Genomic DNA, 11,467 nt, shown 5'->3' with positions numbered 1-11,467 from the left:
TGCCTGCACCCTTCTTTTCATGTGCATCGTTAGTGCAAATGTTCAATTCTTCAGTTGCGTCATAAGTATAGATATTCAATTCTCCAGATCTTTCGATTGATTGAGCTACATTATCTTTATTACAACCTGATGATAAGCTCAAAAATGTTTTAAGCAATATATTAATTTCTGTTTGCAGCTTTTTACCCTTACAAATCGATATTAACTAACAAAAATGTATCTCGCAAAAACGGGAGTCTGTTACTAATACAGCGGTTTGAGATACAATGCATATGATGAGTTAATGTAGGATACCTGATGGGGTAGAGGCCCTTCCTAGCATTTGTAAACAAGCATTCTTGTCAACAGGTCCCAGCGTCTTACAAATATCGATAAGTTTCCAACCATCGTAAGGACATGATCCTTCTACAATAACCAAACAATGCCCTAATGGCATACAAGACGACATGTCTTCTTCATCAATAGCATGATGAGATGAAAAGCTACTCACGCTGCCTTAATGGCACTGGTTTGAATGTTTGTGCAGCATTGCTTTCTTCCATAATGCCTAACAACAACGACAAATAAAAGAAGACAGTGGAATGTTTTGTAAGCAATATATCAATTTGTGTTAGCAAGCGACATAGGTTTACTACGATTTAATCAGGATGTATATAACAACGGATACCACTAGGGTTAAGCAAGTCAAAGCAGCGATTTAATGAATGAAAGTATCAAAGCAAGTGCGGTTTGATGTTTGCTTATACTGAGCATCGACTTGTCGCTTACCATGCCAATAAAATACACATGTCCTACATGTGTGTTGACGATAACGCGAGGCTCTAAAGCGAGATCAATAGAAGTCGCTGAGATAGCAGCGATATGCATGCGAAAATCGCTCCGCCAGGCGTGTAACGATGTGTTTCTGCATCCACACGTTTTCAAAGTCTGTGTACAAATATCTTACAAATACATATTACAAAACATATAATATCTTACAAAACGATATGTATAGCAATTTGTAAGATATTGAAAATCGATACGAAAGTTCAGCATAATAACTTAAAACTCGACGATACAAAACCATACTATCTAAAAGGTCCATAAATATATCGCACAATAAATTACAAATCGATAATGAAGAACTTGAGCATAATAGCAAACAAATCGATATTAACTAACAAAAATGTATCTCGCAAAAACGGGAGTCTGTTACTAATACAGCGGTTTGAGATATAATGCATATGATGAGTTAATGTAGGATACCTGATGGGGTAGAGGCCCTTCCTAGCATTTGTAAACAAACATTCTTGTCAACAGGTCCCAGCGTCTTACAAATATCGATAAGTTTCCAACCATCGTAAGGACATGATCTACCTGCAATAACCAAACAATGCCTTAATGGCACACAAGACGACATGTCTTCTTCATCGATAGCATGATGAGATGAAAAGCTACTCACGCTGCCTTAATGGCACTGGTTTGAATGTTTGTGCATCATTGCTTTCTTCCATAATGCCTAACAACAACGACAAATAAAAGAAGACAGTGGAATATTTTGTAACACAAGGCAGGCACGAGAAGGCGACAATGTCTTGTACAACAGGATAAAAAACAAGGCGGAAAGCTCCACTGGAGATGAAGGCAAAGTTTGGGTTGATAATGGGAGCAACTGTTACAGCAGATGGCGCAGGAGTTTAATAAATAGGGAACGTCTCCACTTTAAATGGTTAACATCAAACTTTCTGGATGGAGGACTTTTTTGTCCTTTTATCGACCCGTCGTTTCACAACTTTTGAATGGAGGATATTTTTGTCATTTCCTCGAACAGCCATTTCAGGGCAAGAAAAGCAAGTAAGGGTGATTAAGTCTTTGCAATAGCACCAGAGTCCGATGCAAAGTATGTCAACATACACGGGAATACGAGCCCCATGTGCATGAATACGTGGCGCTCATTCGATCCCCCGAACACAGACGTGGAATTCAGTGAATCATCAGGGGCGAACATACACCATGGTCTCGAGGGAAACACTTGAATTGACACAACCATTTTGCTATACCCCATTGAGTTTGACATGGATTTATTTAGATAAGTCTGACCATGCCAGAAACATTTACATCTAGGGATGCCAAAGTTCGGATGCTAAAATACATTTGGTAATCGGATCAGATCAGGGACAGCCAAAATTTGCAAAACACCTTTGGTCCCATTGACAACCCTATTTACATCTCTATTAAGGGAGAGGGAAGTGCTCGAAGAGGCATAGCTTTCACTAGTGCTAACCCAAACTTGGCCTCCATATCAAGTTGCTCAGGTGCCATCCCGTGAGGAAGCTCCCATGAAAATGAATGGATGAGAGAAGCCAGAACCAGATGAGCCATGCGGACCACCAAAGGTATACCAGGGCAGATCCTCCTTCCTGCTCCGAAAGGGATGAATTGGAAATCAGTACCTCTGAAATTTATATCCGACCCGATAAATCTCTCAGGCGAAAAGGAGGTTGGGTTTTCCCAGTATGCAGCATCACGTCCAATAGCCCATACATTGATAAGCACTTGAGTATGCTTAGGGATGGTGAACCCAGCAACTTCTGTAGTTACGTCTGCTCTGTGTGGTATGAGAAAAGGACCAGGTGGGTGCAGTCTTAGGGTCTCCTTCACCACTGCTTGTAAGTAAGGAAGCTGTAAAATGTCTGACTCTTCCACGAAACGGCCTGTGCCGATGGTTTGTTTTAGCTCGGACCGTACAACAGCCATCTTTTCAGGGTGGCGAAGTAATTCTGCCATTGCCCATTCTATTGTGCCAGTGCTTGTTTCACTCGCTGCCACGAAGAGGTCCTGTTTATTATACATGCACCACAGTTAGGAGAAGCTTCTCAAAACTTCAAATTGCTTCCCTTTGTCATTTCTTTTCTTTCACTCGTCTTCCTATTGTTTTTTGTGTTTTTTATATTAATATTTTTGTTTTTAGCATTGCTTCTCACTCGCTTCCCTTTCCTTCATGTTTCCTTTTGGACCCTACACGCTTCGATAATCGCTTTCAAAGAATTATGCCTCGATGTTACTTTTTAACACTGGCTTTCGGCCTGCTTGCTTCTGCTTCATCCATCACTTCCCCTATTCATTTAGTTTCTTGGTAACTATGCATACTTTTGACACAAAACGGGGGCTCTGCTTGTCTAGCAGGAGCAGTTAGTGCACGTCACCTTGTGTTCGGATGTTGCACATTTGAATTCCAATGGTATTAGTTGTATAACTGGTTGGGGTCTGCCTAACCACAGCTTTCTCTGTCAAAAAAAAAAACTATGGGTTGGTAGGAGCTGTCAGTGCACGTCTCTCTGTAGTGGGACGTCGCAGGTTAAAAAAAACCTAGTGAGACTATTGAATAGTAACTGATGGGGGTCTGCCTAACCCCAACTTGCCTTTCAAAAAGAAAAACTATGATATAGGCAATTTACACTTCTCAAGGTTCATGAAAAGTGCTTATAATGTTTAAAAAGAGTTGCATTTTCTTTAAATTAAAATTTTCTTGTAAAAAGAGTGTATGTATTAAATGTTTTTAGCTAAAAGCAAAGTAAAACAACCATAGGTTTTACTCCAATTTTATTTTTTTTTCTAATTTATTTCCGTTATTGGGTCCTTTTCGCTTCTCCTTATGCTTTTTACGTGCTTGATGCTTCATGCATCTTGACATTTTTTAACTTGCTTGTTGTTTTTCCCTTCACACATCAATTTCGTCACCAGCTTGTCTTCTCAGTTTTCTTTTGCTCTCAATAGGTGCCAATGGGTTGGACCTTCACCAAGCCTGGGTTGTTCTGAAGTACTTTATAGCTAGTAATAAGAATACGGTAAACTAGACCCAGACCAAAGTGTTAAGTGGGGAAGGAAAAAAAAGTGGGATAAGGGAAGAGGGTTTCTCCCATTTGGGTGAATCTTCTTTCCTATAATCGCAAGGGGTACGAGGATAAACCTCACCCCCCACAATCGACAGGTGGGGTGAGGTTTATCCTCACCCACCCTGAGGGCCCTATAAAGAGCCCTCACAGAAAACCCTCCACTCATTGACAAATAGAGAGCGAGAGTGAGAAAAAAATCGAGAAAGAGATGCAGAGAGAGGCTTACTGAAACTACCGATGACAACCAATAGGTACGTTTTCTTTCCCCTTCTTTCTTTTTTCGATCATTCAGAAACTACTGGCGAGTTGTAGAAAACCCCAATACAACAAGCCAATAGGCATGATTGTCGGCCTTGTTGCCGAGAGAGAGGGAGGGGGGCGGCTCTAGTCGTCGGCCCCTCTGCAACATAGAGGAAGAAATCTGAAGGGGTTGTGCCCCTTCCACCCTTTTCTTTTAATGATCGACTTAGGTTGGTCTGGGTGTGACCCAGACTGAACCAAGTATAAAAAAAAAGTTGATCATACCGAACCAAACTGGTCCAACTTAGTCTTACTGAATTGGATCGACTCAGTCATACCAAACCGGTTTGAGTGTGAACCAGACCGTGTTGGGTCTGACTGGATCTCGGTTCTCTGTTTGGATATGGTCTGATCTGGACCAGATTGAATTTGGGTCCAGTTCAATCCAGTCAATCTGAACCGATCAAAATTGAACTGGGTCTTGATTTTGTCTGACAAATCTGAATCCAGATAAGAACTGGATCTAGTTCAGATCAGTGTTGTTTCCATAACAGAATTGGATCTGGTTTATATCAATTCTAGATCTAGATCAAAATTGGGTCTAAATCCAGTCTGACAGTTCTATATCTAAATTAGAACTAGATCTAGATCTAACTTATAGCTGAATGGATCAGTTTTAGATCTAAATCAGAACTGAGTTTGGATCTAGTCTGACAGTGTTGGATCCAGAACAGAACTGGATATGGTTCGCATCAGTTCTGGATTCAGATCAGAACTGAGTCTGAATCTAGTCTAACAGTTTTGGATCCAGATCAGAACTAGGTCTAGATCAAGTCTTATAGTTTTGGATCTAGATAAGAAATGAATCAAGATCCAATTTATGATTATTTATGAATTTTGATAATCCAATTGAGTTTTTGAACCAAACCCAGATGGGTTGAGACTAATTTCAGTGAACCTAGTACACTAAATGCAGACTGAACCTATATTGACTTAAAATGAGTTTGGTCAAATCATAAGAGTCAAAATGACCAAATTACCTTTGCATATACCTAATATTCAATTAAGTAAAATGGTCATAACTTTACACTCCGAACTCAAAATTGAGTGAGGTTTGATGCATTGGACTCATATCATAGAGAAAAATCTTTTTGTCATCTAGTTTTGGTCAAACAGAAGGCACAAAAATTGAGGTCTGACGAGTCAACTTATGAGAAGTATTTTGATAATTTTGTCAAGTATAAAGAAGTTATGTCTCTTAATATGAACATACTTGCGTGATAATCAGATCCTATTGTTAAAGCCTGTTGAAACTCGATTGTGATAAGAGCACACCATTGGTACTCGAGGTAAGGGATATTAAAAGTAATATTAGTTGTAAACAAACCATATTGTGTTACATGTTATGATTGATATTGCATATTTAGAAATATAGCCCTTCAGTATGAACATAATATGCATAAAATGACCATGCATGATATCATTGTAATGAGATGATTATATACACGTGTTAGTCGTGATATATCATGCATATTAGAAAAATATTTTGTTTATGATTACATATTTATGTTATAATCTGCAAATAATATGCATTATGATAAGATTATGATTAGACTTGAGTCTATTTTTTCTAATCATGTCATGTGAATTTTATATTGAAATTAACATGCATAACTCCTTAAATCTCGAAAGTGACACCTGTAAAAAGGGCTACCTATTTCGCAGCCAGAGTGTAGCCACCATGAAGAGTGGTCCGCCAGTGATTTAACATCATAGAGACTCTACTTTGTTGCATGCTTAGTATGATATAAGTGTAAACCTTAGTACATTTTAAGATTTAGAGTGAGATCCATCGTGATCATTTCACGATATCACTCGTGAGAGAATGAGTGAAACATGAGCTTGAGAATAAGGTTTAATATAATAAACTTAAATATGACTAAGCGTTATATTCACATAGTATTTGGGACTCTAGATAACCATGGATGATTAGAAGCCATCACAGTTAGGATATATCATGAACCATGCCGAGATTGAGTTTGAGTCTGCCTTTTTGGCTAGCTACTGGTGGGATCCCTTTGTTGTTTCACTGCAGTGCCTAATAATCTAGGGATCACTGGCAGCGTATAGTTCATAGTCTAGCTAACATTATAGAATTGAGGTATTCTAGGCTGGTTGCTATGCTCATAGACGACTATGATCGATATAACTGACCTAGTGTTATACTTGGTGTACGTGAGTGTTTGTTTGAGAGTGTTAAAGAAGAAAATTAAAACATACAAATCATGTGTAGTGTATCGAAAACTAAACTCAGACTAGAGGTTTAAAAGGCACTACAGTTGTAAGCTAAAGTCATTATTTGCTTATAATTATTCTTTACTGAGTTGTAGATTCACCTTTTATATAATTACAACTGTAGGTTTCAGATACACTAGCGCAGGCAGGACATGACCGGCTACTCTAACTTTGTAGCAGAATACTTGTTAGTTTGTTTTCTTGTCATTAAATATTTATGTAATCTTTACTTTCACATGTTATGAATGATAAATTTTGAGAAAGAAATTGAGTTATTAGGAAAAAAAATTTAGACATGTTTTCTCTGTGTAAACTCAGAATGCTTTTCCTTTGAGAAGTAATACCAACCAGACTTGGACTCTCAAAGTCCTAGATCGAGGTGTTATACAAACCCAGTTAAAAACCAATTTTTTTTATACCAGTTACTTATAAAAATTATGGATGTTAAATGGGACTCGGGTCGAGCTGAGTTTGGTATGAAAATTTCATAAATCATACTCGGCTATGTATGCTAATAGGGCCTCATGGATGGGACCCCTTTATTTTGTTACCAAACCTAAACCCTACTGAATCTGGTATGGGTCAGGATCAAATTATACCTGACCTGTTGGCACCCCTAATTAACTATGAGCCAAGTTAATTGAGATTAGACTAGAAATAAGGGTGAAAATGATTATGTGCAAGCCGAATTTTGTAGACTTGAGTAAAATCTCAGAGTTCAAATAGTAAATCAGCATCAAGGTCTGGATCAGAAAAAATAGCTGATGAACTAAATGGAATCTGGATCCGAAGTATATAATAGCTGATACAGTAAAAAAAGTTAAAAACAAGCTCCTTGCACATAAAAAATGCATTATGATTGGGATCTAATCCAAATTCAAATTAAATCCAACTAAAAAAATAGATCTGAATATGAAAATAATGAGACTAAACAAACCTAAACCAGATATAGATGCACATATGGTTCTAACTTGAAATTTCTGCACTCAGAAATGTAAAGGTTCTGGATTGAATATTTGACTCTATCTTATCCACTTGCATCGTTAGCTAGAAACCTATGTCATAGGGACAAACCATTTTGGTGGCATGTTCCTCGTGACATGACTGAACATGCTCGGACACGGTGACATGGACACTGATACGTGCATATATTATTTTAATGTTTTAAAATGATTTAAAAAAAAAATCACTAAAGAATACATTTTTATGTATTAAAATAAGAAAAAATAATTTGTATTGATTAAAAATGAGAAAAATCATTTTTTTTTGCTCCTTTTTTTAAAAAAATTGAATCTTCACATCATACTCACATCTAGGGGTGTCAATGGCTCGGGTTTGGTTCGAACCCAAGTGGACCAGACTTGGCTCTGATTTTTGGGTATGGTATCCGGTGTGCACCTGGGTCTAATCGGACCCACCATAAGAGAAACCATACTTGGACCCAATAATAACTACATGAACCAGACTCGGGCCATACCCTGTAAAATAACATTTTTTATCAATTTTATATTTAAAGATTGTCGGTCTTAATCGGAACTTGGGTTAGGATTGAGTCTGGTATAAAATTTCACAAACTGTACCTGGCTGCATGTATTAATCCGACCTTTGGGTCCAGACTCGGGTCTTCTTATAGTTATCACCATACCCAGACGCTATAGGGTTTGGTACGGGTTGGGTTAAGGTAAAACTGACCCATTGACACCCCTACTCACATCGTGTAGTGGGCCGTACGTGTTTCTTTTGTGACATTTTGACAACATATTGGCACCAACTATGCCCCAGAACCAGTTAATATCTGTGGGGCTGGAAGTACGGGAGCAACTAGGTTGTGTTTGAGTCAGGTTTTTGTTAAACGTGTTTTTGTAATGGATCTAAAAATTAGACTTAGATCCAAACCGATTCAGACTGTGGAGAAGGCCTCAGTATGGGATAACGAGTGTGAACATAAATCAGGTTGGCATGAATAGGTTGGGCATCAAACAGACTCATTCCTTTTTCATCAGTTCTGAAAATAGATCCGGATCCTACCTAATTTGAATTTGGTCTTCAAGTGTGGGTACTACTGAAACTGAAAATCTATATGGGTTAATTGGGTCGAGCTGATTGAGCTTTAACTAGACACATTTTGTAATTGGGTCTAACGGGATTACATAATAAAAAAACTCTACTATAAACACTTCCTAGTTGGCGTGCTTATAAAAATCACTATCTAAAGCTTGCCAGAATTTAGAGACTGAAACCATGACTTTAGAGGAGTGTGGTACAAAATGGGTGCAGTTAGTTCGGTTGGTTGTGTGGGTACAAATTGCATAATTAAAACCATTTGGGTCGGCATAAAAACGGATTACATACACTTAATTAAGTGCAGGCCTATATATGTTTTTTTTTTTTTGATAATCCAAGGAAAAATCCTCTCATCACCGACAGCACCTTCACTGGCCTCTGGTTGGTAAAACCCTTAAGATTCCCCCGGACCATCGTGAAGTACACCCAGCTTCAACCTTGCGTCAAGGGACGCCACCCGTGGGTTTCAAACTTGTGACGTCCCGTGAAGACAGGTCTATGTTTTTTCTTACCTAATAACTGAGCATTTCTAAGACGAGCCTAAAATTTTAGACCAAATACCAACCCATGAGTCCATCAAAATCGGGCGGGGTCAAGTCGAATTGGTTCTCATGGCTTCTACTCTTCAGAAAAAAAATGGGTTGCTAAGTCCGAAGTTGGAGGCGTGGTTAGGTGATAACCTGCTTGGGGCTAAGTGCCATGGCTACGTGACACTGGCCAATCAGCATTGCATGAGGCTCAGTGCAGCCAGCCCACATGAAATGCCATCATGTGATTGACTGTATGCCGCTCTCTGGATTCCTGCTCGTACCCAAAACACAAAAATTCGCTAACCGGTGCAGTAATTATCCGTGTATAACACAAAAGACAAAAAATTGCTATATGATTTTCAGCAAGTACTCGGGCTCGATTAGTGGATAAGCTAAGAGGGTAAAAGAAACTTACTGTCAACATTGGTTTGATGTTTTCCTTGGTGAAGATTGAGCCTGGATCTCCAGAAAGCTCAAGAAGGACATCCAAGAAGTCGTTCCTCTTCTTGTACCCCTCTGTTGCAGCGTACAACCCCAAACGCCTGTTAATCAACTCATCGAAGACTGCATACAGTTGCTTCAAAAGAGTCGCAAAGGGGGGTCGTAGGCCCTGAGGATCGATCAACCTCACCAAGGGGAAGTAGTCGGCGAGGTTAGGCTTAGCAATACCTTCCAACAACCCCCAAACCATGGTCTTGAAATCCCCTGCCGACTCCGACTCCAGTTCCACCACGTCCTCCGAAAAGATGGTGTTGGACACCAAATTGAGGTTGGTACTGAAGACACACTCTCCGATATTAACCGTGCGCCCGTTGGCCCATGCTGCATGGACATGAGTGAGGAGGGCTCGCACCTTCTGCTCTCGAAGGTTGCTCAGTGTGTCCAGTTTCTTTTGCGTGAATAATTCAGTCTTGCAGATCCTTCTCATCTCTCTCCATGTCGGACCAATCTGATTAAACGCCATTGAGGAATTGGGGTAGTCTGAAATGTTGGCTACGTCCGCGACCACTCGACCCGCGAAGGACTGGTCATGCTTTTGCAGCACCTCTTTGGCCATTTCTGCGGAGGAGACCACCACAGTTGTTCTGAACCCGAGTAGAAGAGTCATGAGTGGTCCGTATAGCTTTGAGAGCCTAGCAAGTGACTCATGGGGCTTGTTACCAAGCTCCAAGAGAGAACCAACTATTGGAAGGCCTACCGGGCCTGGTGGGAGCTTCCTAGTTTTTTTGAAAATGAGGAGAAAGCCATACGCCCATGCTAAGAAAATTAAAAGCCAAAAAATCAGATCACTGTAAACAGCCATTTGATTTCAGACCACCTCTTGGATATTTCTTTCACTTGTTCATGTGTCTTTATATAGAGGAGTCTGGCTCAGGCCTGAGTCAGGCTTTTATTATTTAAAAAATATTTTAAAGTTTACGTCTCTTCTTTTTCTTGCGGTAAGAGTCTGGATCGGGTGCAATCACATGGCACAAAATTTGTGTATGGAGGCTGATCAGGTGCTTAATGCACAAATATTTGTGCAATTATATTGCACTTACTCTTTTCACTCTTTAGAACCAGAGCATAAAGAAAAAACGAAAATTGCGTTATCAAATCTGCCACCTTTCAAGTTTGATGTTACATCGAAAGAGAGAGAAAGATTTGTCTCTCTCTTTTTGAGAGATGAAACATATATGCTATATAGATGGATGACTGTTTTTCAATGAAAACTACTTCAAACCTACCCAATGAAAAAATTTTGGTATTTCTTTCAAAATTTTGACCAGCATGATTGTCTTTTATTGTAGACGGCTTCAAACCTACCCAATGAAATTTTTTGATATCTTTTGCAAAATTTTGAACATTCAACGTGATTGATTTACTAGATACTTAATCATGAATTTTGGGCAGAAAAAAATGATATTTGGAGCCTAAAAATTTTCTAAAAATTATAGGCCGTTGATTTTTGAAACTTAAAAAAAGCTATTCATGCATCAGAATCTAATGCTCCAAGATCTGTTTCCTATAAAAACAAGTATATAGATTACATCTGTATGGTCGGATTTAAAAAAAATATATCAAAAATCCAATAAAAATGTTTATTGAATAGGTTTGAGAAGGTTTAAAGAAATTTAGATATGAATTTTAATATTTGAGTTGGGCTAGAGGCTTGAACAGAGGGTTTTTGGCTAGGGGGTGCAACCGGATCCAGTTGGGTCATGCCATAGTTTCAAGTCCAGCAGCTTATTTGGAGATACGGATAGCTAATTTAAAAATATGAATTTTAAATATTTGAGTTGGGCTAGAGGCTTGAACAGAAGGTTTTTGGCTAGGGGTGCAACCGGATCCAGTTGGGTCATGCCATAATTTCAAGTCCAGCATCTTATTCGGAGATACGGACAGCTGAAGTAAGATCCAAAAGGGTAATACAGATTGGATATGGATGTCGACATGGGATCCTTTTCTTATTCAGATCCAGTA

The 11,467-nt window shown here is 39.0% G+C and overlaps 1 pseudogene; it reads right to left on the bottom strand.

The window, feature by feature from the left end:
* Nucleotides 1-2,034: 2,034 nt before the first annotated feature.
* On the bottom strand, nt 2,035-10,061 carry LOC149840170 (cytochrome P450 76T24 pseudogene; annotated as a pseudogene).
* Nucleotides 10,062-11,467: the final 1,406 nt, after the last annotated feature.

This window comes from Nuphar pumila, chromosome 4, assembly GCF_984573655.1.
Source record: "Nuphar pumila chromosome 4, dmNupPumi1.hap1.1, whole genome shotgun sequence".
Taxonomy (NCBI): domain Eukaryota; kingdom Viridiplantae; phylum Streptophyta; class Magnoliopsida; order Nymphaeales; family Nymphaeaceae; genus Nuphar; species Nuphar pumila.
The sequence above is the reverse complement of the archived record's forward strand: the minus strand, read 5'-3'. Positions and strand labels throughout refer to the sequence as shown.